This window comes from Felis catus, chromosome B4, assembly GCF_018350175.1.
Source record: "Felis catus isolate Fca126 chromosome B4, F.catus_Fca126_mat1.0, whole genome shotgun sequence".
In the NCBI taxonomy this organism is placed as follows: domain Eukaryota; kingdom Metazoa; phylum Chordata; class Mammalia; order Carnivora; family Felidae; genus Felis; species Felis catus.
Window position 1 is genome coordinate 43,384,567 of NC_058374.1, and position 6,000 is coordinate 43,390,566.

The following is a 6,000-nucleotide window of genomic DNA, read 5'->3' on the forward strand; positions in this document are numbered from 1 at the left end:
TATATACTTAAAAAGGCTTGTACCAGAGAACTTTGTTCTCTTGATAGAAGAATGGCCAGCATTAGAATGTGTGGACTGTGTGATTGCATGGGACGTGGAGAATTTAACAGTCTCCATTCTGTTATCCCCATGAAGATCACTGACTTGTTAAGAATGATCTTGCTTTCAGATTTCACTATATACAAACTTACTAGCTGGGCCTTATATAGCGTATATACCTGGCTGCTGTTGTGGGGTTTGGGAACATGAGGGGTGGGGTGAATTGTTGTTGTTTTAGGTTTCAGTCAGACAGACATCACTGTGCCCCAGTTCCCAGAAGCACAGCAGGCCTCTAGGAGCATCCGTGGGAACGGCGCAGTCCTGACATCACCAACTCTCCTGCTCAGGCTCATCCCATATACAGAGGTCAAAGGGTGGGGTTTGAGATCGGGGGAAGGAATGAGAAAGTAGAAACAATGTTGCTGCAGTGCCACTGTTGACTAGCCTTTGGTGCTTATGTCTGTTTGTTTTATTTTTTATGTTGGCAAAACTGTATTTTGGGGTAAAGGTAGTGGGAGGGTGGAACAAAAACAAGCCATTAATTACTGTTATTACTGTTCATTATTGGATACTGTTCTTTAGTAGCTAATGCAGAATAAACTTTTAACCTAGACCCTCAGTGACAAAAAGAATGGGAATAGAAATGATATTCAGGAATTTAACAAACAGAAAACATTTATGTTGTGTTAGTTTCCAGTTCTACAACTGCTATTACATTTGTCACTCTGTCTCCCTTTTTTGGCCTAATTTTTTGTGTATGTATAGAGTTTGAGGAAATGTGCATTTGTGATTAGTCCTTTTAAAAGGACTTAATGAATTTATTACTCTTTTGCAAAAGATATACCCAGTGCTTATATGGGCATACAAATGCTACCCTATTTTAAATGTAGGTGGCGTATGTGTTCGTGTTTTAATGTATTCAGAGCCATTGGGCAATAAGCAGTCCAGAACATTGAAAACTCATGCAGGTAAAGCACCTAACACCTTTAGTTTCTAGAATTACTTTAAAAAACGCCTTTATTGCTGCATCTTCCACAGTTCTTTTGAAAGTTTCTGAACTTAAAATTTGTAGGAGCTGTAAACTACCTAGTTAAAATTTTAAGTTGCATACTTATTCATAAGATTGTAGAGATAGGTGAGGAAGTTAAGTGTAACAAAAGAAATGGCTCTTGAGATGGCAGCTGCCGAGCATCTAAATCTTTCCACTTAAAAAGAATTCCCAGCTTAGCATGAATATTGATCATACTTGTTTGATTTTCTGTGATTGGGACTTTTGTTGTTTTGACTTTGGTGGGGAGGACTTGGGGGAACAGTGAGGAAGCTTGTGCACATGTGAAAATATGAAATGTTAAAGGAAGTTTTCAATTTAATCTGAATAGTAAGCAGGAACTTTTTCTATATACCCTTCTGCTGCAGCAGAGAAATAAACTGGTAGGTGGCAGCAGAAGAAGGAATTCTTCAGATTGATGGCTACTGAAAGAATCTCCATAGGACAAGAGATAGAGCGTAACATATCAATTGAAGCAAAGGGGGCAAATAATGGAAACAGGACAAAAATTTTTGGATTTTCACTCTGAATGGTAAGTTATTTTCAACTAAGAATGTGTTTTTAGTCTGATAGTGGGATAGTGGTGTTATATGCCATTGTAGTATGTAATCATAAATGGCCCTGTAGGCCTTTGCCTTAGGATAAATTTGGCCTAACTAGGGTCCTATCACTTTTTACTTCGGGGGGAAAAAAAATTAGGGCACCTGGGTGGTTCAGTCGGTTGAGTGTCTGACTCTTGACTTCAGCTCAGGTCACGATCTCACCATTTGTGAGATTGATCACCACGCTGGCCTCCTCACTGACAGCCCAGAGCCTGCTTGAGATTGGTCCTCTCTCCTCTCTCTCTGACCTCCCCTGCTCACATGCTCGCTCATGCTCTCTCTCTCTCTCTCTCTCTTGCTCTCTCTCTCAAAAATAAATAAATAAACATTAAAAAAATAGCAATGTGTAAAATTAGGGGTCTCTCCCCAGTATGTTGATATATATATGACCTTTTCCCCAGCTTTATTGAGGTATAATTGACAAAATTGTGTTTTTAAAGCATACAATGTGATAATTTGATAGGTATATACATTGTAAAATTCTCTCTCATCAAATTATCAACACATCCACTATGTGAACCTTAAAGATGGTAAAAATTACGCATCTCACAGTGAGTCAGATTTTTAGAAAATCTGTAAGATAAGTGAAATACACATTGTTAGCCATTTTATAGAAAAAAAAGCCTGTCCTCTTTTTAGTGGCACATTGGGGGGATAGCAATAAAAATATGTAATTTGGTGGGGCACCGGGGTGGCTCAGTCGGTTAGGCGTCCAACTTTAGCTCAGGTCATGATCTCGCGGTCCGTGAGTTCGAGCCCCACGTTGGGATCTGTGCTGACAGCTCAGAGCCTAGAGCCTGCTTCAGATTCCTCCCCCTCCCCCCTTCCCCTCTCCTGTTCACACTCTGTCTCTAAAAAATAAAAAAAATGTAATTTGAAAAACTTAGGGGGTAAAAATGATCTTTTCTTCAACTAGCTATCCCCTATCTAGTCCCATTTCCTTGTTACTGTGTCTGCCCGTCAGTTCCATTCTGTTCACTTTTCTTTCTGGCCTTACTGTCTCTGCTCTTACTTTCTTCCATTTCTTTAGTCGTGCTTCTGCCTCCCTGTCTTTGTAACTCTTCCTCGCCTTTGTCTCCCTGTATGCCTCTCCCTTTCTTTCATTCATTCCCTCAGAATTTCACTTTTCCATTGTTGCCATTTTTCATCTCTGCCTGCCTGCTTTTCTGTATGTGTGTCTCCCCCTTTTCATTTGCATTCTCTGTATTGCGTCTGTATCTGTATCTGCTCGGGTAAACAGCTTTATTTTCTTTGCATCAATAACTGTCTTAAGACATGTTAATCAGAGTATCAACAGTGTGATTATTTTAGAAGTTGGTGAGGCTGAATAGAAGAAATTGAGGTTTTAAGTCCCAAGAGTTAAGAATTGAAATTTATAATGAGATGCAGGTCTCTTTACTCAGCTACATGTTTATTTTAACTATAATGTCTTTATTGTTGCTGGAAACCAAGCTGTTTTATGAGCACTTGGACAGAAGAAAAGTCCTATGGTTCTTAATTTCATCTAGACTTTTAACTTCAAATTGTCCCTGATTTTTTAAAGTTTCTAATGAAATTAGAAAATGAGCAAAGCAGTCATTACTTTGTAGACATTTACCAGAGAAAATAAAAAATTTATTGATGTAATTGGCATATAACATTATACTAGTGTTACAGGTACAATACAGTGACTCGATATTTATATACATTGGTAAATCATCACAGTAAGTCTAGGTAACATGCATCACTGTACATAATTACAGAATTTTTTTTCTTGGGATGAGGACTCTTAAGATCTACTCTCAGCAACTTTTAAATATGCAATTTTAGTACTTTATAACCAGAGAGAAAATAAAATTTTAGCCTTTAAGATAAAAGTTAATAGCAATTGAGCTAAATCTTTTCTAAGATATACATGTGAAGATTTTAGAAGTGTTAATTAACTTTCTTAAAGTAGTGCACAAATACCTGTTTTCAAATTTTATAGACAGTGAAAACAGGGTATCCAGAGGAGAAATTATTATTTAAAGAAAAGGAGTCCTAAATAAATGAAAGAATGAATGAATAGATAGATAGATGGAGTCCTGCTTCCTATTAATGTATGTAATAACAGATTGAACTACCAGCATACAAGGGCCTGCCATAGAAGTTTAGAATTTCTAAGCTGGCAAGCTTGGAGGCTATATATTGTAATCTTGAATATGCTAGTAAGGAAACTAAGGTTCAGAGAAGTTATTAAATTTCCCAAGATTATAGAACCGGAATAAGGACCCAAATCTCCTACCTGCTAATAAAGTGCTCATTTTATCATGATCTTTGAAAGTCTGTTGTAGTCGCTGAAGAAATGAAATGTTCTGCAGTGAGAGCTGTGATACACCAATGGAAAGTTATCACTGTTTGTGCTTGTGGTTATCTTGTGGGGAGTCCCTTCAAATGAAGGATATGAAGGTTAGCTGTGGGTGGCTATTTTAAATGGCTTATATGTAAAATTAACGATTACATCGTTTACAGGGTTTGGTGATGATGTCCCTTATTAAGATAAGACACAAAGAGGTCTTCAGATTCTTTGCAATTTCTGGTTAAGGGAGAACAGAATGGATTCCTTAGACCTAGTATAACATTAATCTTCTACCTGTCTTCTTGCCTGCCTTGCATTCCTATTCTGGAAAATGAATCAGTCTACAACAAAAACTTTATATTGTTCTGAAATTCCTTATTTTCTAGCAGATTATTAGACTAGCAATGGGGCAAGTGGATGGTTAAACGGGATGATTGCGTATGCATGGATGAATGGTGACATGAAGCTAGAATAACCGATACCATTGACTAAATAAATATATGGCAACTTAAAAAAAATTTTTTTTTAATGTTTTATTTATTTTGGGGAGAGAGAGAAAGAGACAGAACGTGAGTGGGGGAGGGGCAGAGAGAGATGGAGACACAGAATCCGAAGCAGGCTCCAGGCTCTGAGCTGTCAGCACAGAGCCTGATGTAATGTTCGAACTCATGAACTACTAGATCATGACCTGAGCCACAGTCAGACGCTTAACCGTCTGAACCACCCAGGCGCCCCAAATATGTGGCATCCTTTTGTTCCTTTTTTTTAAAGAAACAGTGTAAAAAGAAGTCACCTTCTATTAAAAAAGATCATTTATTCTAATGCTGAATGACATTATGTATACTTATATGGAACACAAGAATATACCACCTCAATTAATAGGGCTAGAATTTGTATGTCTTTTCAAACAGTTTTTGTCTTCATCTTGAATTCTGGTTCCTATAGAGATGGCCAACTTGAATTTTAATTAGAATCAAAATTTATTGTTCATTGTCTAATTTGTTGAAAATGTAACTGAGCTCTTGGCTGGCTCAGTCAGTAGAGCCTATGACTCTTGATCTCAGGGTCGTGAGTTCAAGCATTATGCTGGGTGTGGAGCCTACTTAAAATAAAAATTAAAAAAAGTAACCTAGGGTAATAGAGTAAGAATATAACATTTAAATTTAATTTTGTTCAGGCATTTTGGTATAATAATTTTGTTTTATTTTGTGTGATCTTGTGCAAGGATTATTCTTGTCTCAAGGTTTTCTTCTTGGTACAATTTTCCTGGCGACACTAAACCCCAGTTGTCTATATAATAGGATTGTTAAGGGATAATATTGCTGATACATCTTTATATGTCAGAATAACAGACTATACCTTAGTATATATCTTTTTCAACTGAGATCACAAAGGTAAAGTGTGGTAATCACAAAAAAGCTAGTTGTGCGTTTGTTTTTTGGTTTTTTTTGTTTTTGTTTTTTTGTAATCTAGACAGTTTGTAATATTTTGTCACATTAGTTAATTTTCAATATTTTCTTTTTCTCATATTAATTATAAAAACTGTTTAAATCTGTGGTTTAAGTGAGCTATATGTGTTTTTCCCCCTCTAGGTTCTTTTGAAGTAACCAGTGATCCTTTTTGCTTATCACTTCATTCACAGAATGGACGAAGATAGATTTGACTGTATGGTTTTTGAAATGGAGGATAGAAATACACAGGACAAGGAAGCAGTAGCTCTAACCTGTTTGATTCAATGTGTTTTCTAAAATAAAAACACCAGAACTGGGAATGAAATAGTATGGGGTGTGATTTGTTCTTTTGGCAGTCATTTCTGCCCACTCCATCTTGTATGAATTCACTTCAGTCCATATGGCTAGATTTGAAGTCTAGCTCCACATGTGTCATTCTTTTTATTCTTTTCTTCCGTATGCAAGATGAAACTCCTTTGTTTTTGACATACTGATCTTTCTATGATATGTTTTGAAATGATTACTCCCCTTGGTACATAGGCA

The 6,000-nt window shown here is 36.7% G+C and overlaps 1 protein-coding gene across 8 annotated transcripts in view; it reads left to right on the forward strand.

The window, feature by feature from the left end:
• Nucleotides 1-5,782, forward strand: part of RIMKLB (ribosomal modification protein rimK like family member B) — a 70,036-nt gene extending 64,254 nt beyond the window's left edge. For 5 of the 8 annotated variants that reach the window (XM_045061338.1, XM_045061337.1, XM_045061336.1 and 2 more), the window contains 3 exons: nucleotides 930-1,007; nucleotides 1,456-1,619; nucleotides 5,599-5,782. The gene's annotated coding sequence lies outside the window, so the exon portion shown is untranslated. The remainder of the gene's footprint in view (nucleotides 1-929; nucleotides 1,008-1,455; nucleotides 1,620-5,598) is intronic. The other 3 variants (XM_045061340.1, XM_045061339.1, XM_045061341.1) reach the window with 3 other exon arrangements.
• Nucleotides 5,783-6,000: the final 218 nt, after the last annotated feature.